Source organism: Musca autumnalis, unplaced genomic scaffold (genome assembly GCF_047663935.1).
Source record: "Musca autumnalis isolate F117 unplaced genomic scaffold, ASM4766393v1 scaffold_3, whole genome shotgun sequence".
NCBI lineage: Eukaryota > Metazoa > Arthropoda > Insecta > Diptera > Muscidae > Musca > Musca autumnalis.
The window spans coordinates 77,727,646-77,754,130 of NW_027411866.1; the positions used below are offsets into that span (position 1 = coordinate 77,727,646).

General features: G+C 36.8%; 1 protein-coding gene across 6 annotated transcripts in view; it reads right to left on the bottom strand.

Annotated features, from left to right (window-relative positions):
• pigs (GAS2-like protein pickled eggs) overlaps positions 1–26,485 on the bottom strand; it is a 418,326-nt gene that overhangs the window by 251,887 nt on the left and 139,954 nt on the right. For 2 of the 6 annotated variants that reach the window (XM_073971919.1, XM_073971918.1), the window contains exon 2: positions 19,888–19,984. The exons of the other annotated variants lie outside the window; for them this stretch is intronic. The gene's annotated coding sequence lies outside the window, so the exon portion shown is untranslated. The remainder of the gene's footprint in view (positions 1–19,887; positions 19,985–26,485) is intronic. 6 annotated transcript variants of the gene reach the window in all.

Below are 26,485 nucleotides of genomic sequence, written 5' to 3' on the forward strand. Positions count from 1 at the left end.
AGAGCATCTCAAAAACCAACAAAAAAAGCAAACACAAATACTGAAAACGAATTTATCTTGAAACACAAAAATCTTTTTGACAAAAAATATATAATACAAGTTCAAGGTTAATGTTATTTTGTTTGTTGCCGTGTTGTGTGTGTTTTTTCTTGACTTTTTAACATACAGCGAACGACGAGTGAGAGTGTGCGCGCACACACCAGTGTTTGATAATGTCAAGTGGTAGAGGTGAGTGTTGGTTGGTTGGAAACAACATGAATAAAGCTCAGCTTTATACGAGGTTTTTACGGAAAGTGTGGTTAGAGATAATGTAGAAAAGCATGTGAAGAAAGCCAAGGAAGAAACATTGGGCACCATTTCCTAAAATATTAAAAAAATCATGGTAATAAATTCTGCATAATGATTGGGCGCCACCTTATTGCACTGTGTAAACACGCCCGTTTTGCACACTGAATGTCCGGGTTTGATTCCCAGGCCAGACAACATCACATTGTCCACGGTGGCAAAAATGTTGGCGATATTTCGTAAGTATTTCAGCCTTGAAAAAGTGTAAGTAAGTATTTCAGCCTTGTCGTTAGACATGCCGTTCGGACTCCGCTATTAAAAGTAGGTCCCATATCGTTGTGCTAAATATGAATCGGAGTGCACTCATTAGTATGAAAGGAGTCTCCCTTATCCCTTCTGGGATATTTGTGTAATACTTATTTTTATTAAAACTTTTCTACAAATGGTTCGTTAAACACGCCGTTCGGACTCCTCTATTAAAAGTAGTGCGCATATCATTAGCTAAATTTGAATCAGGTTGCACTTGTTCATTTGGAAATTAATATGGAGATTAATATTTTACCCCGCCTTGGTACTAGACATTCTTGCCTTTAATTAGGATGCTTAACTTACTAATTTGGTATTATTTAAAAAGGCAATTGGAATATCCAATAACCAATTTTCGTTGGTTGCCACTTTTAATATTTCGAGGGTCATAATAGAACAGCAGGTAAACAACAAGTTGAGCTTTTAAATTCAACAGATTTCGTGTTGAAATTTTGAGATTTATTGATCTACCTATCTGTCTATTGAGACGTTCAAGTTTTTTTTCTGATTGATAATCATCTAAGAGAAGAGGATCATCTAGCATATTTTAGATGTAAAACATTGTTGATTCCGTATCAACTCAAAAGAGGTATTAAAATTTGCGGTGGAAGCCATTAGTTGGTTTTTATAATAAGTGTTGGGTTGATATCCTCTGGCAAAATTGTAATTACTTAAAAATGTTCCGCTCTTAGCTCCGGATGCAAGAAGAGGACGTGAAGAAATTCAAACAATGATCTTGGAAAATCTTCATTTGTAAATGATTGACAAGTTTGATCCTGTAGGAAGCTCTAGTCTAGACAAATTGGTGGAAACTGATCGATTCTTATCTGTGATACATTTTGTTCTTTGCTGATGAAGGTAAGTGGAACAGTAGACTGTTTGGTCTCAATGTCATGGAAAAATTTCGTGCGTTCCAATGCAGGTCATTAAATTTCCAAATGTCCAGGAATAAATGTGCAGGAAAAATTTAACTTCAACGTTGGGCGTCACTTTCAGAATTTTTGGTTTGTTTGTTGAAATGTTGTTGATGGAGTACCATCTGAGAGAGATCTAATTCAAACAGAACAGGAAGAGCTAACCTCTCCATAATGGCGCCAAGACCATATGATACTTTGGAACGCCAAAAAGTTTGCAACAAAATCGAATGTTTCATGCATTAAAATGTTTTTCTTAAGCGTAACTATTTTCAAATGTCTAGGCAACAATGTGAATTCAACGTTGGGCGCCACTTTTACAATTTTTGATTTAATCATGGAAGAAAGAAGATAAGTGTTCGAAAATCATTTTAGAACGAAGATGGCCGAGCGCAATCGAAAGCTTGACACCAAGACATCGCGATCAACAGTTCGTCCAAAAATAGAGTTTTCGGGAATTGCGATAGGAGAGACGTTCTTTTTAAAAATGGCTGTTGATAGAGCACATTACGTTGATGGAGTACCACCAGTGAGAGATCTAATAAGAACAGTACAGGTTGGGCTAAACTCTACACAACGGTGTCAAGATCACAGGAAACTCTGCGATGGCAACTGAATAAAAGATTTTATGGATTTTCATATTTCTTTAAGCCTGACAATTTTCAGCCAACCCCTGGTCAGTTAATTTCCAAATGTTCCGGGAAAATGTTAATTGAACGTTGGGCGCCACTTTCACAATTTGTTTAGTTTATTTCTGTAAAAAATGTAAAGTGTTTAAAAATTATATTAGGAAATGGTGCGCACGATAACTCTTGAACGAATTCATCCAATTTGATCCTCGTAGTATTTCTTCTAGACATAGATCGAGTTCAAATATGGATTATATAGGTCCACTCCTTTGGGTACATTCCAAACAAAATTTCAAAATTATTTTGCATAAATGTAGTTAACGGACATGTATCGGATAGTTTTGAAAGTTTTGTATCACGTTATCCTCGCGGACTCTATTACAAAGGTACATATTTTTTTTGCCACCGAAGTCCATACTTTCTGAGAAAATGGCCCAAAGGCCTATAAAACCTGCCGGCACTAACTAAAATGACTGCTGAGCACGATAACTTACGAAGTTAGTATTCGAATTGGCCGAAACTTTGCAAGTGGTAAAATTTCTTCCAAACGTACATCAAGTTCCGCGAAGGTCTATATAGGGTTATCTCCTTCAAAATTTCAAAACTATCCCTAAGTGTAGTTTAACTGCTGTTCGGGATTTGTTTTAAAGTTTTCGTCGATCGTTCTGTAATTTTTTTGCAGCAGGTTGTCTTCGACATCACCATTAAAACTCGGTAACACTTCCTAACTTCCTAATTGTGTTTATCTGGTGACAGTTTCTCAAGGACCTTGTTTCAATTTCCGAAACTTCCTGATCCTCTCCGATGAACATATCACGATTGTTGTTCAGGTGTATCTTTCATCTAAAGTGTTCAAGTGTGAGTAAATTTCATGTTAAAAAGCCGAGGATTTTGTTACCTCCGATTGTGCATGAATGGTTAGCTAGCTCTCTTTGTAAAGAGGCGACGGCAAAGAGATGCCAAATCAAACAGCAAGAGTTAAATTTAAGCTCAAGTTTTGTTGTTTTTTTCTCGTATTTCGGGGCGATTCATACGGCATATCTAAAATAAGATTCAAGCAACAGTAGAGCAGCACAGTAAAGCCGGTAACCGGCAACAACATACAAGGAACACCGAACAGAAAGAAGCACAAACGACACATTTGCCGGCAACAATAACAAAAAACCACAATGAATAAATATAGCAACAAAATAAGTCAGCATCACTGAGCTAAATAGCCCCAGGCGTCTGATGATGTTTTGCTTTAGTTAGCCAATGTGTGTGTGCGTTTTTTTTTGGGTAAATGTGGCACACTCAAATCTAAGCCAAGCACCAGCCAGCCAAAAACGTCATACCCGGATGGGTAATAAAGCCAAAGTGAACAGGCGCTCAGCACGCAATGGCAGCAAGTGCAGGTTAGTTTTTTTGTTTGGTTTATTTTCAAAACCCAATCCCAAATAAAAGCAACAGCATCATCATCATTGCCGTCATCATCGCCAGCATCATTATGAGTATTTTTGGCTTGTCTGTTGTTCTCCATACGAAAAAGGTTAGTCAAGTTTTTTATTTGACAGCAAATAAAAAAAAATTTTGCCGTTTTTTGGGGGGGTTGCTCTTCATGTTTGGTTATATCTTTAAGGAAACAATTGAGAAAAATATGGTTTTACGCTTCATTAAGGAAAGTTATTCTGCCGCCGCTTGCTGGGCGATGCATGGAGTTTCGATTTTGTAAAGTATACCATTTTTCCTGTATGTTTGCAAGTTTTTTTTTCAAGGCTTAGAATTTATGTTTTACGCTTATTAAGAATTCTCACAAAACTGTGGTCAGGCTTATTAACTTTTCCACCGTGCACAAACTGTTTGTGGAGCCTATGGACAAGTGTTTTTTTTTAAATATGGCTAAACAATACAAAGCGTGCAATCATTACCTATAATTTAAATCTTTGGAAGGGAGGAAGGGAATAGAAATATTTTAATGATACTCCAAAAAACTGTTTTTTACGTTGGGCGCCATTCTGCTGTCTATGACCGATGCGAAAACATTTCAATGAGTTTTTGGATAGCTTGTCTAATGAATGGATCCTAGCAGGACAGTGGTGTCAACAGAGGTCAGATCCACAGTTAACTCTAATTGTCCTTCAGTGGGAATACAGATCCTCAGCACACTATATTCTCTGCATCGTCTTTGCAGGTGTTTTAATCTCTGCAAAAAAAAACTTGGGACCGGACTTCGTTCTGACTCTTATACATCTCGATTATTCCATTGTCAAACAGACCGGAAATTGAACTGCTTTCTTCACATTTTTTACATAATTAACAACATTTTCTCCCTGTGAACCTCAACAGTTATTTTATTTGCAAGGTCGTTTTATTTTCTCCCTCTCTTTCGCTGTTATACTTGAAATACATTTCGCTCATTTACTCAAAGAGTGACACATTTCAAAAAATCAAGTTTCGAGAAAAACGCGTTTTAAGTTGTAGATCGAAATTTGACTTCCCAACTTAAAAAGATTATTACACAAAAACTAAAATTATTAGTTGGACCATATTTTGCAGAGAACTAGGCAGATATCAGTGCTAAATTTCTGTACAGGACCAAGCATGACTTGAAGTGTTTTAGTGCTTCATAAATGCAAAAAAGGTTTTTGATGATTTATGTCAAACTCCTAGAAAATAAGCTGTAACTCGTTGAGTTTTAGAGATATCAACTTGAAAATTTGACACACGATAAAGTAGAAGTCGTAGAAAAAATAGAAATTGCTAACTCAAAATACCCATTTTTTGAGTTATGCCACTCTTTGAGTAAATGAGCGATTTGTGATTCCAAGTTCTAAGTGTTTTCTATGTGTATGTACGTATCTGCATTTATCACGCTTCAAATACTTTTAAGTCAAATGCTTTAATCTTCACATTTCCACACACGGACAAAGATTAAATATCTGTAACAACAATGATACGCTGGTTTAAATGGCATATAAACTTAGATAATACTTAGAGGTCTGTACAAGGTAATTTGTTTTCTTGGCTTTTGTTGCTTCTCTATTTTTTGTCTTCTGCTTCTTCAGGTAACAATTGTCGTAATCGCATCATCGTCGTATCCATAGTTTAGCTAAAATAGCTACATACATAGACAGTCTGAAATTACATGGTGGGGAAGTATGCCACAGAAAACATGAACTTGACATTAGATTCTACCTTATGTATGCCAACATTACGCTGTGCGGCTTAATCATCGTCGAAATGTGAATTCGGGGTTTAAAGAAGGGATTGCCACCACGGCTAACGAAAATGTGAACGCCTTCACTTTTCACTACGTTAAATTTTAAATTGGGCGCCAAGTCTACCGAGTCTACCGTGGAATGGAAGTACTCAGGAATTGTACGAAAACATTACGCTGAGGGCTTTAACCATCGTTGAAATGTGAATTCCGTGTGCAAGGCGGGTATCCTAACGATAGAACAAAGTTGGTTTATATTTAACGTTAGGCGCTATTGACAATCGGTTGACGTTTGATGAAATGACCTCTTGGATGTCTTCACTATTGTCCTTGCAGTTGCGACAGGGAGGTGGATTCTCCATTACAGTGTGATGGCTGGCCTGACACGGCATACAGAACGGTAGCTGGAGTTCGCTATTGACAATCGATTGATATCTTCGGCATAACGATTTGAATACCTTCCCAATAGCATCTCGAGGCCATAAGGATGAGTCAGATAGAACGGAAGCAGGGACTGTCTAGTCAGCAACCTTTTACTGTCAGATTGACAGCATCCTGGTCTCCTCATGGAGTTGATCCACACTGGACAACATCTTTTAACTCGGAGTGCATAATTTTGGTATGTTTGGCCATCGCTGAGGCTTTCCTCAAGTCAAGACTGGAATTGTATAGTCAGGGACGGAACGACCGGTGTTTCTATACGTCGTTACCTATGTTTCCTAATTACAGCTCCAGGAGGTACCAGCCTTGTGTTTTGAGGACTGTATCTTTTCTGGTTTACATATGTATATATGCGGCGTGAGAAGTAGGGAAGATTGTCGAAGACTACTGCCAGTTTTTTTAAATTATTGGCTGTGGGCCTGAGCACTTACGTCGCGAATATTAACGCCGGATGGAAAAAGGTTTCATTCATCCACGTACGACACCATTGAAATATTTCCTGGTGGAGAAAGAAAGACTCCGCCACACCCATTTAGTTTTTGCAATATTTAAACTTTTGGCCTCGTAATTCGATGATGGTTTGTCCATCTATACGGTAATTAGCTAACCAACGTGTGCATTCAGCATTGGAAGAACAAGCGTATCGAACGACTGTACTAGGAGCTGCTGCTGATTTAGGCCATTCGCAGTCTTGATCGTAATCATCAGTAAAGCTGCCGCTGAGCTATGCGCTTCCCAGAAAAAAATTTCCTTGCAATATGGAAGTGCTCTTTAAGGGAAGGATTCTTAATTTTATGCTACAGGTGAAATTGGAGAAATGGGCAGTAGAATTATACATTGGTAGCAGATCTGCACGAAGTTGGTCAAATTTTGAAATTTCTTCAAGATTTAAGTTTCCAGTCTAATCATGTAACTGTTCCCAGACTAAATACTGGTCTCTTATCAGTTACCATAAACATAGGGCAGTTCGAAAGTGGAGTTATGGTAGGATGCTCCCCTCCTGCTATGACACTGACTTTTCACCGTTGTTGTGAAGCTCGACTCCTTCTGCATTATACTTATTCAGTAGGCTACTGATGTTTTGACGTTTACTGTCTTCATCATCATTATTATGAGTGAATTTCAACAATTATATCTGTCCTAACAGGATAAACTAAAAGTTGAGTTCGCCATACTTCAGCGGAAGTAGTTTGACAAGGGGTTTCTTAAATATACATACAAAGTTTCCCATAGAATGCAACTAAAACCTTGACATTATTGCCACATATTTGTAAGGAATTGACGTCAGGTGACATGCTTCAGATCTCTGAAAAATTTTTCCCATTACTCCCAATTAAGAAGACTGACATTATTTTATCTGAGTGACCGCCATATAACAAATCCATGAAATCTTCCAGATTTAGCGCCATTTGGACAAGAGTAAAAGTTGTTTTCTCCTTGCGTTTCCATGATATCTAACCTTCCCATATTTAGATTTAGTTGCATTAGCCACGGATACACTGGCAATTTTGTGAAATGAAAACCATAAAACATAGAACACTTATCGGGTTGCGGTTACTTAGCGCGTTGGCATTATTCTTGTTGCATGAAGCTTTATTCTATTTATTTTTATTCTGCAAATATCTAAATTAGCTATAAATGGCTTGGCTTGTCCAACAAACATCTCCTTATATCACACATAAAGTTTTTTTTTTTTTTTTTGATTCTAAGCATGTCACCATGACTATCATATCATCTTAAATGTAAGGCTATCTGCTCAAGATAGCAAGATGTGAGATACAATACAGCACGACACCGAAGAAGAAGTGATCTACAATAATTCGTTAAACATTCGTTAAATAGGTGTTGTCGTCTTGCATTGCCAACATAATTAGATTTGTTGGCAGCAGCAACGGCGAAAAAGCAATATAATCGCCAAGAAGTATGATACGAGCTAGCGATCTGCTAACGCATTAGGCCAAGGAGTCAATAGAGAGTGAGGTTAGTAGACAAGACATATTACCCAGCCTCTGTCATAGCCCCACCCAACCCAGCCTAAACAACAGCCTTCAACCGTTACACTTGACAATGGAAAGTTAGACGCATTGCAGCGCGCTGGGGTATTATCATTTTGCACCAGTGGCCGTCTTTGTCATTGTCATACCGTAAATGGACCGTGCTCATATGTGCCATGAACAGCAGCCGCCGCAGCGCACATCAACAGATGGAAGCAGACACAAATAAACGGGAATGCCAAGAAGAAAAGCAAGAGACATGCAGCTGCTGCAATTGCTAAAGAAAGGCTGACGGGACAGGCGTCTTTATGCGAACCATAAACAGATCATTTTTTTCTTTCGTTTGGTCTATTTCAAATTGAAGATCTTCGGCAGATATGGCCAAAGGAATATGTGTGTGTGATGGCCAACAGTGAGTGAGTGGCTAGCCTATTCATGGCCATGTTTGTAAAACGTTTGTTTGTCAGCTAAGCTTAGTTTAGTTGATAGGCTGGTTAGCTTGTTTGTTGTTATCTCTCGTGGGAATTAATTATTATTATTAATTATTACAATTATTGTATGCCATTTTTGATTTACGATACCATTATACCAGGAGGAGAGGCGGGGGGGCTATGGCATGCAAGCGCAAAATCATGTCATGCTTATGTTTGGCGATAAAGATCTTTTTCGGTGGAGGTAATAATATTTGTTAGATGCCGTCACATTGAAGGAAAATTTATTAACTTCTAAGCAAGGAGTTAAGAAGGTATATAATTGGGATAACTTATATAATCTACGCCATACTTCTGGGGAAAAATTAAAATGATGGCGCCCAACATATAATCAACATCTGTTAGAAACTTCAAACTGGGTGTAAGAATCCAGCAAAAAATATTCTTTAAAACCTTTCTTCAGTAAACGGGAGCTTCCGTTTCCAATTACAAAGTTGAATAATTAGTTTCTGAAATGAAAGTTACAGTGCAGTAATCTGCCTGCGAGTCACAACTCGTCGTCATCAAGCGATCGTGAGCAAACATCAACCACATATTTGGGTGCCTTGGCATCTATGATCGAAGATACTGCCACAAGCACACAACCTAAGGGAAAAAGAGAGGAGGAGACAGGGAAGCTTAGGGATAGTTTTAACTTGACCCAATCATCAGAGACTGGGAGCAACCCCGACTTCGAATGCGACAGCAACAGCAAAATATACATCACCAATGTGGAAAACTCCAATAAAGATAATGTCTACAAGATGCTAGAAGAAGTATGCGAGAGCATCGCTAAACTTACAACGAGAAAACGGTGGAAGTTTAAGATGAACCAGGCGCGACTGAACAGAGAACAGCGGGATGCTCCAAAAGAGATCAATAACACCTCCTCGGAAGCGGCGAAGAGGATAAAATCTTCTGAGAAACAAAACACTGCTAAACTGAGTAGGAAGAAAAAGAGCTTCCTAACTTAAAATGCCCAGTGCAAACCTATTCAAAACCCACGCGGAGGAGACTGCCCAAAGACATTTTCTGCAGGAAAGAAAGTCACATAACATTGTGTTAAGCAAAAAATGTCTCTCTCTTTCGCGGAGCTTATCTGGATGTTATATAGTTTCCTTTCCACTTCCATATACTCATGACATGTTTGTCAGAATTTAGAGGGTAGCTTCGTTTGAGAGGACTAGCTCCGTTTAAATGGTGTTTGAAGGCACGTCGTGGTACTCATGATCACACAAAGTTTGCTTCTGGAACTCTATAAAAGGACCAAATGGCGCCAAACCTGGGATACAACACTTGATAATATTATTAAATCTTTTTCAGATGTAATTCGAATTATTTTAATTGTAATTCGTGAATTATATTCGCAATTCGTAAAATTTTATTTGTAATTCGATAATTCTATTTGTTATTCAAATTATTTTATATGAAATTCGAATTATTCAATTTGTTATTCGAATTATTCCAATTGTTATTCGATTCATTTGTAATTCGAATCATTTTATTTATAATTCGAAAATTTAAAGTTTTGATTTTCGAATAACATAATTCGAATTACAAATAAAATAATTCGGATTACACATGGAATAATTTGAATTAGAAATAGAACAATTCGAATTAAAAACGGATTAATTCGAATTTCAAATGAAATAATTCGAACTACAAATGGAATAATTCGAAGATCAAATGGAATACTACGAATTACAAATGGAATAAGTCTAATTACAAATTGAATAATTCGAATTTCAAATGAAATACTTCGAATTACACATATAATAATGTAATTCGAGACAAATGAAATGTTACGAATTACAAATTAAATATTTCGAATTACATTTAAAAAAGTGTAGTATTTCAACCTTCCATGTCTACACAAGGAAACATTTCTAAACCCGGTTTTTTATAAATTTCGAGGTCGGATTTTAACTTTCTAGATATCCGTAGTTACCACTAAGATAGGACCGGTCGTATTAGAATCGGAATCGGGTACCATTTTAGACGGCTTGCAACTAAAGCTTTTGAACACCAAGAATTCTGGAGGAGGATCCAATGTTAGGGCAATACGTTTAGCTCCGCTTAAATGATTGAAGGCACGTTACGGTGCTCATGGTTACCAAAAGTTTACCTCTAGAACTCTATAGAAAATTCCAAATGGCGCCCAAACTAAGTTCCTACACTTCATTATTTTATCAGATTTGCCACCTTCCATGCCTGTTTACACAAGGAGAATTTATAAAATTCGGTTATTTTGTAATATTCGAGCACGGAATTTAACCTCTCAGGAATCCGTAGGCACCACTACTCGTGTCAGAATACGGTACATTTTTAGATAGCTCGCAACTCAAAGTGCCTTAAGAACACAAAGAAAACACGAGGAGGATCAAATGCCAAAAACGAAGTAGGAAGTAAACTGGAGCAAAATGGCGCCCAACATTACGCATTTCTTTGTAACTCTAAGGAACAATTTAAAGCTCAAACCATACATATTCCACTGGTGCCAACTTCTACCATGCCAATGTTCTAGACGAAGTAGGACACTGATATGTCTTTTCGTATCCCTTAAACACCTTGGGAAGGGTAAGATATGTAGGCCAGTAGTGCGATTCTGTAACTTATTTTAATATTGAACCGACATCGGTAGTTAACGAAAATATTCGGTTGAATTAACGAATGTGCTATTCTGTAACTTTATGTTACCGATTGTAGAAATCGTTAGCACATACCGACGAATATCGATGGAAAGAAAAAATGTCAAATATTATATTTTAATATTATTAATGAATTTTTGTGTTAAAAAGATAATTCCCTCGCAACTACTGAACATAAATCGCATAAATCTGGAAAAAAGGACTGCTGTTTGGAGGAATGTGCTGAAAATAAGTATCCGCAAGTACCCCAACAATGTGTTACACAAGGGTAAAGCATCAAATGTTGTTGTTGTAGCAATATATGCTGTTGCAGCATAGAAACCTATGTAGAGGCATAGGTTTGATGCTGGGTTGGCAGCCGCTAGCTATAGTTTCGGGTCGATCCGGTAAAAAAGAACCCGCTGCCGTGGGATTGAAAGCATCAAATGTTTATGTGAGTAAATTTAGGAGGAAAATAAACAATACGTGATTGAAATAGATTTTGGTGGTTTTATTCCAGGATATGAATAACATTTATGTAATAGCTCGGCAAGCCAAAAATGCAGAATATCTCTATTTTATGGATTTGAAGTGGAGCAATACATTTGACAACAGTCTAAGGAAGTGTGCATCTATACACCGTGTGTGGAGTAGCAACAGAAGCTGGATGATTTATGTTTGATAGATGTAATGAATGTGTGTGATATAGTGGTAGATCCTATATGTATGTATGTATTTAAGTCGCTGTTTTATTTTGTCTAATTACAAAGGTAGGATAATATTTTCGGTTTTGGCGCTTTGTAAGGAAATTCTGAATAGCGCAATTAAAAGAAGAACCAGACGAAGATTGAGGTTTACAATTAGAAATAAGATCGTGGATCAACGATACCTCCCGACTTTCGGAATTTTGAGGATTTTAGCTACAATTTTTAACAGAGCTAGCTGTAATTTGCAAATTTAGGGTCCTAGCGGTCACAACACTTCTCCACTAAACATTTTTAATATAGGTATTTTGAGAATTTGAACTATTTTTTGAACCAACCACCTGTTATTTTCATTTGAGGTTGTGGTCACGAAATTTATCCATCGAAAGTTGTCAACATAGGTCAATAATGCGGAATTTGTATACCCACCTCATTAACATACATATGTTCACATAAAAACGCCTTTTTTATAAAAGAAATCAGCTAAATATTGCAACAATGTACTGTCGTTAAGACCTAACGACTACTTTTTTTGGTTGTTAACTTAACAATAATTTTCGGTAATTAACGACAAAATTTACCGACAAAAATCGTTAAAATTGGTTACAGAATAGCACTTACCGAAAATTATCGTTAACTACCGACAATCGTCGTTAATTCTGTCGTTAAGGAGTTATAGAATCGCACTACAGATATGGTTTTTAATTTATCGTCCCATAGTAGTTTTTCACTAGACTTTAATAGAACATATATTTAGCATTCCACGACCTGCTGATCACCTGAGTTCTCTCGTAGTCTGATTTTTTAGCCATATTGTATCTTAGATTACATTTAGAGCACAGTGAACTTCAAATCTTTGAATGCTTATATTACTTTAAAAATGATTTCCAAAATCAGCATGACATAAAAAATGGCTCCCAACCTGGTTTCTGACTGATCCATTTATTCCCATGCTCACTGGTATGGGTTCACATTCTTATCAATGATTCCAGATTGTACACCGAGCACGGAACAACACCTTTGGACTTGTCTAAAGTTTCTGATTTCTGGTTTGGGCTTTTAATATTGTCGCCCAAGAAATTTTTGAGTTGGAATCAATTTTCCAACCTGAATAGCTGTTGGGTCGTATTGAACAGACAATGGTCAATCGAACTTCTGCATCGTTGGATGTTTGGGGATCTCGGTGGCGCCCAAATTAAAGATTCAATAAAATTCATCTTAATAAATGGCGGCCAACGTGGTCTCTGACTGTTCAAGTTCTTCCTAAGCTCACACCGAGCATGGAACGACCACACTTATGGACTTGTCTGAAATTTCTGATTTGTGGGTCGGAGTTTTAATATTGGCGCCCAAAGAAGTTTGAGATTTGCAATAAATTTTACAACTTGAAAAGCTATTGGGTCGTATTAAACACACACAAACCTATCGAATTTGTTTAAAGATTTAATGAAATTCATCTTAACCACAGTATGACGAATCCATATGTATGGAGTCTTCGTTTATTAAGTTACATAGTTCTGAGTGGTTTAGGGTGTTCGAAAAATATCATGTATGTGCTGACGACGATGTCCTAGCCTAGCAGTTAAAACAGTATCCTACTTTCCAATAGAAATTTGTCTACCAATCTTCCCATACAAGCTCGAAAAATACCCGTTTCCCCAAGAATTTGATTGGCTTCCCATAGGTGTTGGGATTAGTGCTGACGTAGAGGAATTACGTGCTTTCTTTGGAATGCTACATTAATAAAATTGACGAACGTAAAACTTGTAATTGTTACACACAGAGACACAAATAGCCTATTCATGTTTAACAAACTCTGTTTACTAATTGTCAGCCAAGTCAGTCACTGAGTTTGTTGGTTGATTTTGGTGATGCTATCGCCATGGCTCCAAAGCAAAACATCCAACAACAACATCAGTAAAGAAATAACATACTAAAACTCAAAAGTGTAACAGAGGAAATGACAAGCGTATGACAATAGGAAAAAGACCTTATTTCTCAAGTGGCCAACCAGCCATACATATCCAGCCAGTCAGCCAACCAAGTCATTTAAAAGGCGACATAGATGCCACAGCATTTGTACCTTCATCATTATGACAAAACTACACCAAAGCAACATATTATCATCATCATCATTAGTAGCATCAACATGATCATCATCATTTAAGTAGCAGTCGTCATGTGCAGCATCATGTTTGTTGTTATGTATTTTTTTCTTAAAGAGATGTGTTAAAGCGTGACATTTTCTTATGTTCTGAAGCTGGTGCTGCCGCTGTTCCACTATAAAAAATTCTGTAGCATCCTTTGTTAAGAATGTTTACAACAACAGCAAAATATGCTTTGCTCGTCATGTGTGTTTTGTAGGTGAAACTTTTAAATTAAAGGCCATAAAGAGTCACAGTCATATATGTTACATTAAGACGACAGACGGACAGACAGTCCAATAAACAGACGTAAAGACTGGCAGTCACATATATACAGATACTCAAAGTCACTTGGCTATTATGTGTCTCGGAGTTGTATTGTTCAATTGGCCTAAACTTGCAATGTTTTGTTGGCTGTCAAGTACAAAAATACTAAAATAAGAACAAACTACAATGACTACAACAATAACAACGACAACAGCATTGCCATCGACACTACTAACATCCACTCATTCATCCAAACAACCAACTAGCCAACCAACCATCCATCCATCTTTCCACCTATCCATATGAGTAGAGTAGCAGCAGCAGCCTTAAGCCACAGAGGCGTGACACAATTGCACGATATCAAATGACTTTTATATAGCAAAAGCATCTTTGGTTGCATTGTGCAGTGTAGTACACACATTTACACACACAAATAAAGGAATATAAAACGTAACATCATGAACACATCCGATATTAGCCCCGTGCTCTCTTGTAACAGAATATAGAAGGTTAAAAGATAAGTGATAAGGATAATTTGAGCAATAAATAAATGTCGATTTCAAGCAAAATCATGTGGAAAATTGTTTTGAAAACCTTTGAAACCCTCACAATTGACAAATATCCTTAGAAGGGACCATACCAAAACATGGCTATATATTTGGAAATTTCGACTAGTGGGGTTCTATAAATTGAATGAGAAAAATCTCGAGTTTTTTATTTGGAAAGAGGGCCTTAAATCATTAAAACAGCGAGAAATCGAAAAAAACGTTTTGTCACGAACTTCAGGCGACATGAAATAATGGTCCGAACCTAAAGCCGTCTATAAAGCCTAGTTAACTAAGAAAATGGTAATTTTTAACTCGTGGCGCCCAACTTAAATTTTAACGCAGTTATGGCTTACATTTCCTGAATATATTCTACGTTAGAGTCGACAAAAAAACAATATCTATCTAATCTTTGCAGCGCAAATTTAACGCAGTAAAAAGTGGTGCCGCACAGATTTTCTAAATAAAGAAACCATTCATTTCATCACCACTGCGACGCATGTGGGCTAACATTTCTTAGGTATTCTCATTCCACGGTGGAAGTTACAAAATAGATACTCTATTTCTTGTCTACTGTGGCTTCCAAAGTAAAATATAAGACAGTACACCATTCATATCATTGTCACCGTGGTGCGAACCTTAGCATTTGCGTCTTGGACCCTGAATTCACATTCAACCACGAGGTAAACCCCTCAGTAAAGTAGTGTTGACTACGAAGTCAGATAGAAAGATAGACCCCATCCTCCTACCAGGAGGAAGTGAAGTGGATCTTCAAATTGCCACCTTGGGGATAGATCTGAAAGCTCTGTGGAGGACAGCCACTCTAGCAGCGCTGTAAGTTATCCCAAGGAGGCTCTGGTCGACACATGGTATCTCTGCTCCCGTGCAATGTTGCACCATGGTTTGAGCCGACAAGGCAAGAAAAATGCATTCTGTTCATAGAAGAACTTTTGACTAGACAAGACTTTTAGAAGACCTTCTGACCATAGAAAAGCCAATCCCACGGCGGCGCGTTCTTCGATACCGGATTGACCGGGAACCAAAAACTTGTTGCAGCTGCCACCTCAGTGTACACTTGTTTGTATTTGTATTGTTTTTTGTATTGGGAGCCCGGAATGTCCTTGCCGGGACGGAGGAAAATCCGCACCAGAAGTGTAGGCGGGAAATAGCTTTTATATCGCACATTTCTGTTCAATACAGATCTATCTCGCTTGAGCCTGGCTCTAATGGCCCGTGCATGGAATGTATGGGGGTAGTAGACAGGTCTGCTGAAGGTAAACATCCCGCCCACAAATAGCTGTATTCCAGGTTATAGGCTCGACATTAGCCAGCTTAGGGAATGTCATAACAATCTGGTCTTGGTCTTAATGCCCATCGAATGCCATGGACCTCGGAAATAATTAGAGTTGTATATCGCTGGCTGAGCAGATTGATAGCTCTACGTTTTGCATGTCATGTCACCTGGTCTCTCGGATCAGGCCATTTCTCCATAATTGTCTCCATCAGCAAACATCCCGGTTTCATCTCCTCTGAACGCTGCACTTTCATCAATCTTGGGAAAACTAATTGGGCGAGTTTCAGAGAGTTCGCTTATCACCGCTTCAGAGATCTGCCCAACCCATTTGATGTTCGGGTAACAGAAATGACGTTCCGAGACATCATCAGTGCTGCAGCCGCTCGCCGTATACCTGCTGGTCGGAACCCATAGTAAGGCCAAACTTTCCAGCAGATACGACGAGATCAACAACTAAACGTGATTAGCTTCGTCGTCCCAGCCCCAGTGAACCCAGAGTCAGGGAGCTGAAGTTACTAGGTTGGTCTGTGAGCATAAGCGGAACAAGTGGTTAAATCTTCTGAAGAGTTGCAAGATTGGACTCGGAATAAGTGAATTGTGAGCAAGGGTTAAGTCACTCTCGAACCCTGGAAAATGGAAGATGGGACATCAGTCACGTTTGGCTACGTTACGCTGATTGAGTCGAAGAGGTGCGCAAGTTATTTTAATCAAGCACTCCGCGAGTGACAGGGCAAAGAGAAGAGTACTACGTCGCATTAGATCTCTTCCTGCAGAGGAGGAACTAACACAATTTACAGTGGAGGATGTTACAAATGTCATCAGGACTACTAAATCGTCCAAAACGTTTGGCCCTGATGGGATCTCCATGGTAATGCTGAAACAGCTGGATGTGCCAGGAGTCGAGTATCTCACCAAAGTTCTCAACCTGTCGCAAGCCACCCACATCGTTCTAGCAGTCTGAAAAATAGACAGGGTGATCCCGCTCCATGCTGATTTCGCTTTTCTCACCCGTAGCAAAGACCCTTGACTTTTCGCTAGAAATAGCTATCCAGTTGCTGATCATCATCATGGTTTCTGTAAGCAGTACCGCTCGACAAAAGCGCTGCATGCCACCTCCAAACATATTAGTCGAGAACTTAACCAGAGCTAGCCGTGCTATAGGACAGTGATGGTGGCGCTCCACTTATCAAGAGCCTTTTATGTGTTCAAGCACTCCATGCTGTTTGAGGACATTGAGCAGACTACCCTCCTGCCAAGTTTGAAACTTTGGATAATCAATAATATGCTTGGGTGCCAGTCGTTCTTCGAATTCAGGAGCACAGAAGTTAGCCAGAACTGCATCTCAAAACAAAATTTGAACTTTTTTAAAACGTAAAAAAATGTAGGTCGTTACCGTAGAGTGAGGCAGGGATTTCCCCAAGGTGGGGTGTTATCTCCCGAACTGTTTAAACTCTAACTCTCCTGTATTCCAGTCCCTCCAGACCGCATTGAGATCATAACATATGCACACTGCACCTTTTCAACCGCTGTGACAGTCCTACTCAACTAACTCCAGTAGCTTTGTGGTTGCAACCCATCGATGCAGCCACATTTCCAGAACTGGAGACAGACCCAGAGTCAGATTAAGCAGAATCACGAACGTACAAATATATCATATGCTGTTACAACAACAACAACACCACTTGAAGCTCTCAGAAATTGTACCAAAACATGTACCATAGTCAGAAGTTTCCCACGTTGGGCGCCATTTAAAGAAATGTGAACTGACTTTTTGAAGCATATCTACTCCAAATACTTTACCAAAGAAGAAGTGGTTGCGATAAATATCACTGTGCAACAAAATGCAGGTGAGAGTCTGGGGCACGGAAAATTCCTGTTGGGGAAGAAAGGCCTTGGTGAGTATAATAAGAACCCAGAAGGACAGTTCCGCCGTGAGAAAAATATGTTTAAAAATGAGAAGAAAATAGTTATATATAGAGCGAGTTTCTGAAACCAAGGGCTATTATTCACGCCTTAACTTAAGTTTAATATTTTAGTAGATTGTCTAAGCTCCAATTGAATGAAAATATTTAATATACATGTATGGATTTCTTTTAAAGTTGTAGTTACTTTCCAAGCATATGCAAGAATCGCCACTAGTACCAACATTTGGCTTTAGATTTCAAAATTGTTTAGACCTTTTGCGGACATTTGCGGTTTTGGCAGTTATGGCCAAAAAATTAACTCTGTTTTTAGATGCTAAATTTATACTTTTTAGAATATTTTTAAGTATTTTTATTATGCTTTCTTACATTTATATTCAATATAAGGTTTTTTATCTATTAGTGATTTCTTTTCTCATGGTAACTTGGAGTCTCACTGAAAACTCGTGAAAGAAAAATAAAAGGTTTTGGTTTTATAAGGTGGTTTTCTGAACTCTTAGTTAATTATTAAAACCCATTGGGTTTATATATTTGGTTAACATCTGCCGAAATAAATCGAGATATAAATCGTATGAGAGTATACCAAATCATGGGCCAAAAAGGAAACATTTTTCGCGGGGGGTCTCTTACGCAATAAGAACTACTGGTACAGAATTGCAGCAAATTCGATTGAACAATGTGCTGGGAGAAGTCTCCCATGTCCCGTATGGGATGTTTGTGGAACAATTATATAATGTGCTGGTAAACGTAAAATACGTCAATTCAGAGTGATTCGTTATATGGGAGCCACGCGAAAACTTGGACCTAGGACTACAATATTTTTGTTATAATTGTTCCACAAACATCCCAAATGGGATAAGGGAGACTTCTCTTAAATCAATGAGTGCACCCTGATTCAGATTAGTTCAATGATATGGGACCTACTGTTTTTTGCCGAGTCCGAACGGCGTGTCCTAAGACACCACTTGTAGAGAAGTTTTACAAGGCTGAAATACTCAGGAAATGTCGCCAACATCAATGAGGGATATTTTGCCACCGTTGAAATTTTGATATTGCCTGATCTGGGAACCGAACCCACGACCAGTATTTTTGTTAGTGTAATAAAAATTTCAGTTCGATATATTATCTAGAAGTATTTTTGTCACACCTTCACATGTAAGTGCCACCACTGTGCATTGTTGAGAAAATTCTAAAGAATAGATTTATTAAAGTGGGGTTAATAGACAAAAGGATAAGGAAAATATCAACCAAACGTTGCTGCATGTGCTTAATGATATGTGTCCTCATTTTTAACACCTAACCCGAACTGCGTGACAAACATAGAATGACACCGTTTGCAAAGAAGTGACATGATATAATAAGAATCTGGAAACTCAACCAAAGATTACATTGATGGGTTTAACCACCGTCATCTGATATTGTCTTGTCTGGAACTCGAACTTACTTCTTCTTTATTGCGGTATTGGTATATAAATGTGTGTGTGTATCTATTCACCTTTGTCCATTAAAACGTTATTTAAATATATATTTTTCCCGAGTTTCTTTAACAAATATTTCACCTGACAACGCTATTCCATCAATGTTTTGTCAAATATGTATTTGAATGAAAACATGAAAATGCCTTAGGGGCGGCCGCACAAAAACAACTATATGCAAATTATAATTAACGTTATTTAGTTAATTATAGTGATTGCTTCGGCTTGGCCAGATATAACTCGTAATAATTTTACATTTCAAATTGATTATAGTCAGCAGAGCGTGCGCTTTATGCCTGCGAGGAATGTGTCACCTTCATTAATTGTAAAGTGTGCCACAAAACATGCGGTAAATATCAAATTTTCAAATAAATTCGCAAACAAATATGTATTTCACAATATGGCCAAATTGGGGATATGTTTTTTTTTACAAAATTCATTAAGAAAAACAAATGTAAATTGCGGGATATTAAATTACAAACTAACAACATGTGGTAGAACAACAAACTGCTAAAGCTTGGTTTAGACTATACACTCATACGATGATTAAGAGCATTATCTCGATTAATTTGACAAATGTTTTATGAAAATGACAACTTATGTGGTAAATCATGCATAGTCTAAACGTACTATAAGACAGTTAACTTTTTTTGGTTTATTTTAATATCGCTTACTTGATTGCTTCCTCAGGCTCATAGTGTGGTCCAGTCATTTATTTCCCCATCATTACTTTCCCAATAAATTATTTGTCATAAATTTTCTTCTTCCTACCTTTCATAAAAAAATCAACGCCTCAAAATTTTACGATTTATTACCTGCAAAGAATAAAATAGAAAAATATTAATTAAAATTTATGGAAAAGCAACAACAACTAGAACTAAGCAAAAATAATAACAAAAATAAGTCACATAAATAAACAAAACAATATTTACACACAACTAATTTATAATAAACACCAACTTCCTGTATGTATGTTGGCTCAGCGATACCTTGGACTCTAGTTAAAATCAAAGGGGAAAAGAGGAGTGAGAGCAATAGTAAAAGAGGGAGAAAATATATTCCAAACATTGACAATTGTCACCCAAAGTTCTAAACATTTTATGTCCGCACACGTATAAACGTGATAACGTACACTTCCTTTTTTCACTCATCGCCCATTCACCTAAATGGAACGAACTACCGACTAATCTAAGTGTAGAACACGTTCCACGGTCACTTTGCTATAAATCTCAGCCAGCGCTGATGATGGTGAAAGAGTTTAACGCAATACTTATTGACAATTATTTAACCGGCAAATGTCATCATTAATCACATTAATGTGCACCGAACGCTCAGAAACTACGAGGGGGTTATGTGTAACATCAGATATCAAATACCGCCAAGATTGGCGTGGAGAGGAGTGGAATGCCATCAATACCATGTATGCAGACTAGAAACATTTTACGAATTCCAGAATATTATGTTACCCAAAGCATTTTACATAACGAACCGCCACAACATTGTATAAGAAACTTGGAACAATTTATCTAAGCGGCAAAGTATCGTCGTCACATAGTCACAGAAATCTGTTGCTGCAGTACTAACAACGATAACATCGACTAGACAACTAACTATGATCGTATGTACGTACACATGTATAATGTTCAATATGAATTTTGTGAATGAAACCTACTCATGCCGGAAACCAGCCAGAACGTGTTTATACCACAATGTTTTTCTTTAATTTTTGTGTTGTTAGTGTGTAGACATATTTACACACATTCGCATATACTGGGCAGAAATGTACGAAACATATGTAACGCAAGCACAAAAGATCATGGGCACAAAATAATATAACTAAGGACTAGCTGAATAAGTGGTGGAACCAGGAGGTTATGTGAAAAACAATGTGGCCTATTTCATATAAACTTCCTTAAAACCGTCCTAATTTCTATTTTTATTCAGCTTAACCTCAATTCAGCACAGTTGATTCCATCCAAAGTGGAATAATCCCCTTAAAAATTAATGAAATTTTAAAACTCCCTTCATTTAAATGTAATTCAGCTAATCTGAAATGTTAAATTATTAAATTTATCACAGCTGAATTTATATACAATTTACGTTTTTTTGCAATTCAGATGTAAAAATTTGCTTAAAAATCTCAAAATTTTAGCTTAGCAGCTTACCTGAATAGCAAAATTATACATTCAGCTTAGCAAAATTAATTATAATTTGATAATAAGCGTATTTTAAAGTGAATTACCTATAAATGTCCTTTAAAATCCACTACAATACACAATTCAGCTGAACTGAATTGTAAAATATTGACTCTTACTACTTAATGTTTGCATATTATAGCAGTTCCATGCAATTCAGCTGGGCTGAATTTATTTAAAAAATAAAAATATAAATGTTTTCTTTATTTTTAAACAATTCAGCATAGCAGAAATACGAAATGTTCTATTCAGCTTAGCTGAATTTAGGAAATAATACGCTTAGAGTGTTCAACCTATAAATGTAACAATAATTTACCCTTAGTTGTAATTCAGCCGAGCTGAATTGTAAATTATTGACTTGTATGACTTTATGTTAGCATTTTATATAATTTTCATGCAATTCAGCTAAGCAGAATTTGTTCAAAATATATTAAAATTATTTTAAAAATTTAATGTTTTCTATATTTTAAAGCGATGCCGATTCGCTGAATTACAAAATAGTATGGTTACCTTGACGAAAAAATGTTTTACTTTAAGAAGAAGCACTCTTTACAGTGAAATTCCTAAAAATTTAACCAAAATTTTACTTTTAGATGCAATTCAGCTGAGCTGAATTACGAAATTGTTATAAGAATCTCAATTTCAAACTAGTTTTCAGTTATTTTAGAAACTTAACTGGCAATTCCGCTGAATTACAAAATAACTCGTGAAATTTGAATTCAACTGTGCTGGATTTAAAAAAAAACTATAAAACCTCAATTCAGCTGAGCTGAATAAGTCATTTTTAATGAAAACCCAGTTTTCGGGAGGGAAGCTGAATACATTTTATAATAAATTATAAATTAGTTTCTATACATTTTATGTCTTAAACTCATAATTCCGCTTAGCTGAATTCATTAGAAAACAATAAAACCAATATAAGCCAGTTTTCAGTAGGGTTGTTCCTTTTACAACCTTTGCTTGTAATTCAGCTAGACTGAATAAAGAAATAGTATTGAAAATGCAATCCAGCTATGTTGAGTGGTGAAATAGTGAAATAATACTGAAAACATAATTCAGCAAAGATGAATAATAAGTTAAGATTTGGCTTATGAGATTTTTTTCTCATAATTTAGTTTAGCTAAAAAACATCATTTTAGCAAAGCTGAATACCTTAATTTTTAACGTAAAATCATTACACAAAAGGTTTTAAATTTCTTTTATGACCCTTGATTTCAATTCAGCATAGCTGAATTAAGAAATAATATTGAACACTTAATTCAGCAAAGTTGAATACCTGTTCTATAAACTTCTAAATTATTTTTCATAACTTCGTTGAATTTATCTTACAATTCATCTTAGTTGAATAGGGGTTTTCTATAACAAAACGTCTATTCAGCCTAGCTGAATAGATTTATCTACGAGAAAACTTCTGACCGGGCTGAATAAGAGTTTTCCCTATAGAAAACCCTATTCAGCCGGGCTGAATAAGAGTTTTCCCTATAGAAAACCCTATTCAGCCGGGCTGAATAGTTGTTTTCTATACAAAAACTTCTCTTCAGCCTGCAGAATAATGCCAAGTTTATACTTGCGTTCCAAAATCCACTGGATTTCACGAAATCCTGAAATACACCCCGGTGTTTACACTTATTTTTTTGTTGATTTCAAACATATCACAATGATCAAGGTAGATGCATATGCGCAGCTAATTGAACATGAATTTTCAAAACAAGTTGTTGTAAATTGAATTATTCATTAAAAATATACGACAATATAGAACTTTACAACTTTATTCGAAAAATTATCGTAAAAATATCTATATATCGTATAAATTGTGTATAGTACTAACAAATGAAAAAAATAAACAAATGATTTTATCGTTGAGACATCGTTATAATAAATTTTGATAGATAAAAGTTGTGCTCAGAACCTGCACAATATTAGTATTTGCAGTAGTTTTCCCGTTTAGTGCTAAAAATGCGTACTCATACTCCGAAATCTAGCAAGACTTGCACTTCTCTTTTAACAAAAATAGCGACGAATAACACCCTCTTCTCCTGTTTTCTGCCATACAATTTTGGCCTAGTAGAAACTAGCAGCAAGCATGTTCATTGGCATCTAATATGAAGCCGATACGTTGATTTTGATATTTATGCTGGAGTTTTTGCAATTTCCGTCATTTTTCCGTTTCCGTATTTTTTAAGAAATTTGTATGGGGAAGCAAGTTTTTACAATTCGCTCTTTTTTCTAACATTACCATTAAAAAGTACGGGAACACAATAAGAAATATCATTGTAACAAAGTAATTTAATAATTTTGTCACATTGTTTACAAATTTTTATACTAACATTTTTTGTTGCAGCAATTGACCATCTACCTTATTTATTATGATACGTGAAAAGTGTTGCAACTTTTGGTACTTTTTTAGGCAAAAGCAGGGTTGTATATCTTGTGTACTGTGATTTCGATGTTGATTTCGCCGAAATCACGAAATGAGAGGATTTCATTTTTGTATGCGAAATCATGATAAATTTTGCTTGATTCCGCGCGAAACCACGAAACGCCTTCGAAATCACGAAACGACGCCAAATGTAAACTAAGCATAAGTGTTTGCCCATAGGAATTAGGTGTTTTCCCTAGGAATACTTCTATTTACCCGACTGAATAGGATTTTTTATAGGGAAAACTCTTATTCAGCCCGGCTGAATAGGGTTTTCTATAGGGAAAACTCTTATTCAGCCCGGCTGAATAGGGTTTTCTATAGGGAAAACTCTTATTCAGCCCGGTTGAATAGGGTTTTCTATAGGGAAAACTCTTATTCACCCGGCTGAATAGAGGTTTCTATAGGGAAAACTCTTATTCAGCCCGGCTGAATAGGATTTTCTATAGGTCTTATTCAGCCCTGCAGAATAAGGTTTTCTATACGGAAAACTCTTATTTAGCCCGGCTGAATAGTGTTTTCTATAGGGAAACTCTTATTCCGCCCGGCTGAATATGGTTTCATTCGACCGTTATGAATACTCCAGCATCCATCGTAACCTTTCCCGTGTGCAACTCAATGCCAGAGTAGATAACTCTGGTCATTCACGCTTTCCGTTCAAAGTCAAAACGGCACACTCTTTTAGCTGGTTATTGTTGTTGCTTGCTCCCTCTTCTAAAATTGAGTGGGGTTGGTAATCATTCATTAAAACGCATGAATAAAAATTGTTTGTCGTTGCTTGTATAACAGCAACAAAAATTTTAAGCAACATGCTAAGTAGGACTACAAAACAAATCTACGAACTACACTGAACAAAACAATTGAATTAGTTTTGTTTGGGAGTTGCCACGAAAGCGAGGAGGATTGTGAAGGACATTGAGTGTACGACAAGGCGACATTTGTTTCCCTATTAACGTCTGCCAGATTATATGCCTAAGAGTTGACTTCCTGGTCATATACATAAATTTTTCGGTTCAGCTTCCGAAAAATACATATAAGAATTTATCTTTTTCATCTCGACCCTTCCCAATTTTCCCTGTTCTAGTTTAAGCCCAAAATTTCACGGGGTTATTGTTTTTACTGCTGGCTTTTTTAGCCAAATAAAACTGAGTCAGGTTTTAAACTCCATTGTTGTGGCTGAAACAATGATAGCTGTCCGAGTGGTGGTGGGCTGGTGGTTATATTATTTTGTTTATTAGGTCTGCGGGTCACGTGCCTGGTGCGAATAACAGCGGCAATAACAACAACAATAACAATTAACAACAACACTGGTTAGAATACAGAGACCTAAATAAATGCAACAACAACATTGTTAGGTTAAAAGACAATGTGGCAGACATGTCGTACATAGAGCCGGCTTATTCTTTTGAAGCTCTTGCAACGCTCTTATTGTTGTTGTTGTTGCTACCATTGTCTTTTATTGTTGCATTGTCTTGTGTTTTTATTCTTAACAACCGCCTCTTATCAATTGTTTTAAGACGGACAGACAGAGGGACACAACACAACAAAAAATTGTCATTCACACCACTTTTTTTCTTTCTTGAAAATTGCCGATTGTTGGCTGGTGAGACCCATAAGTGTGGCTATTAACCATGTAACAATGTTGTTGGCCACATACCCATTCAAAGTGTGTGTGTGAGGTTTTCCCACCTCTACGGGCCACCATCATTTAACACTCAACAAATTGTTAACAAAACGGACTTAATAAATAAATTAATGTCGACCGAAAACTGACAATCAAATTAAAATGGATCGGTTTAATGAGATACGGAACGGAAAATGTATTTATTGCTATTGGAAAATTGACAGACACACAGACAGTGGTTGTAGTGGTTTCATACAAAGGAAGGGTGTGGGGACTCTTGAAATATATTTAACTAACCTAATTTAATTTTCTGTGGGAATTCTTTAATTCAGCCAGGCTGAATAAAAGTTTCCATATGAAATCTTTAATTCAGCCGGGCTGAATAAAAGTTTCCATATGAAATCTTTAATTCAGCCCGGCTGAATAAAAGTTTCCATATGAAATCTTTAATTCAGCCCGGCTGAATAAAAGTTTCCATATGAAATCTTTAATTCAGCCCGGCTGAATAAAAGTTTCCATATGAAATCTTTAATTCAGCCGGGCTGAATAAAAGTTTCCATAAGAAATCTTTAATTCAGCCGGGCTGAATAAAAGTTTCCATAAGAAATCTTTAATTCAGCCGGGCTGAATAAAAGTTTCCATAGGAAATCTTTAATTCAGCCGGGCTGAATAAAAGTTTCCATAGGAAATCTTTAATTCAGCCGGGCTGAATAAAAGTTTCCATAGGAAATCTTTAATTCAGCCGGGCTGAATAAAAGTTTCCATAGGAAATCTTTAATTCAGCCGGGCTGAAAAAAGTTTCCATAGGAAATTTTTAATTCAGCCGGGCTGAATAAAAGTTTCCATAGGAAATCTTTATTTCAGCCGGGCTGAATAAAAGTTTCCATAGGAAATCTTTATTTTAGCCGGGCTGAATAAAAGTTTCCATAGGAAATCTTTAATTCAGCCGGGCTGAATAAAAGTTTCCATAGGAAATCTTTAATTCAGCCGGGCTGAATAAAAGTTTCCATAGGAAATCTTTAATTCAGCCGGGC